Below are 2,160 nucleotides of genomic sequence, written 5' to 3'. Positions count from 1 at the left end.
GRTTTTACCWAATTTGAAMGAAAATCGATCCAGATCGATTAAATYGCTTTTTTAAAGCCAGCCCTTAAATTAGGGCTGCTCAGACAAGCCGTTAGCTTGTCAGCACAGTCAGAATTAAGGTTGTTTGACAGGCAACATATTTGTTCCTAATTGCACTGAATTCCACTTCAAAGATCTGAACTGTCCATTTTAAGACTATGAAATAGGCATCCATTAAATAACAACTTACTTTTTTTGTTGTTCTCTGTTAAAGCTCGGCAAAATCCCCTTAGACATCTAGTTGCTGAAACTGCATTTATGTCTTTTAATATATGTCTAATAAAACACAACAAAGCTTGATGTAAAGCAGGAAATAATTGTAAGTTTGTGTGATTGTATCATTAAAATTTAAGACTTAGTATCACTSTGTGTTTTTGCCTGAGGAGACAGAAATTAGATCATAACCAGAAACCGTGTTGAAACAGTGTCATTCAGTTCACCTGAATGTTACTTTATGTGTGTTTGTATCTTGTGATGATATTTGTTCATTTCAAATAAGGGGAGAAAAGAAAAGAAAAATACTGGTTTCCAGGTGTCTGTTTTCTGCAAATGGCATGTCATTCCTGCAGAAAAATACTGTATCCCCTCCCATCTGTGACAATGCTTGGAGAAAGATAAGAGAAAGAGTCTCATCTGCATTCAGCTGCTCAGATCGCAGCCCCTCCGTGAACCTGAGCGTTTGCCAGTTTGCCCACAGGTGCTGCTCGCTGACAGACATGAAACAACCTGCCTGGCACAGGTGCTCTGCGTGAACGTCAGCCTGTCACGGCGGTGTCACCGGACGCCCCTGGCTACAGATCGTTTCAACCTGAACATGAGGCTAAAAACACACGGGTTGTTCTCCCTCGTGTTTCGGAGGATGAGTTCTAACGTTCGGCCTCAGAGGCCGCGGAGTCAGATGGAAAGAGGAGGGCATGTGAAGTCAATCCCTGTGGATGGAAGTCTGTAACTCCGTGGGTAATCTGCAGGATTAGCGAGCTATAAGTGGCAGCTCGCCTGCTCTGCTGCCACTTCGCCATATAGAATCTGTGTTTCTGAACTCAGGAGCGACTCGAGAAGTGCAGCTAATATTATTCTCCCAAGAGCCTCTTTACATGACCTCCTTGACTTTCTGAGTGAAAATAACGGCTGATCATTTCAGACCACTCTATTGATGTTTTTTTCAACACRTGGACAAGAAAAGGTCATAGTTTTCCATTATGACATTTAATAAAGCGAACATCGAGACAAAGCATCACGTCTTCTCTGCATGACGCTTTCCCACGGTTTGCTTCAGATGCATTTCGCTGTTGTTGAAGCATGACGGCGGAGAGGGAACAGAAGAGGTTTGAGCGTACAGTCAGAAGGAGCGTTGCTAGGTGACTGTTGAAGGAAGTGGAGTAGAGCACTTTGTGTGGAGGGGCGGTCGGCGGGTAATGGGAGTGAGCGTGGATCAGGCTTTCTTCTGGCTTTTGTTTGGTTGAAAGCAATGCTCTGTTTCTTCTAACGAAGCACAGCCTTGTCAGGGTTTTTCCTCCTCTCCTCTAAAAGCAGCTCTCAAAAGGCCGGATCTGGACCGGATGACAGGTCGATCCAGACCCGGCCCACACCGTATATCACTTTGTGCAGGTGTCTCAACGAGAGATGACCGATGGAGATGGGTTCTTAAAATTCAGGGAAAATGTCACCGAATTCCATTTGTGAGCAGCGAGCATGTAGATGTGTTTTCTTGGCCAGATGTTTGGAAATCACAGCTTGTTTTTATGTGAAAGGTGCTTTGCCTGGTTCAGACTGTACCGTCTTTTCATTCAGTAAATATAAGAAGTTGAAAATGGTCATCAATTCAAGGTGCAACGTGAGATTKCTTGTTTTAAAAATCAAGAACGGGTGTCATTTTGATCTGAGGGCAACAGGTGGGTTAAAGGGATCCATGATTAGTTGTAACATTAGACTTTATTTGGAAAACACTTATTTTAACTGTAAAACAAAGACTGTAAAAATATCGTAAGCTGTTTAGTTTTTATAATTTTTGAACTAAAATTTCTAAAAAATATTACACGGATGGAGCCATTTTATTTTCATGCAAAGCATTCTGGTAAAATGATGACGTGGATAGGTCCTCGGTGTGAGTGAGCTATATCC

This window comes from Austrofundulus limnaeus, unplaced genomic scaffold (assembly GCF_001266775.1).
Source record: "Austrofundulus limnaeus strain Quisiro unplaced genomic scaffold, Austrofundulus_limnaeus-1.0 Scaffold29, whole genome shotgun sequence".
NCBI lineage: Eukaryota > Metazoa > Chordata > Actinopteri > Cyprinodontiformes > Rivulidae > Austrofundulus > Austrofundulus limnaeus.
Note: the sequence above shows the minus strand (reverse complement) of the source record.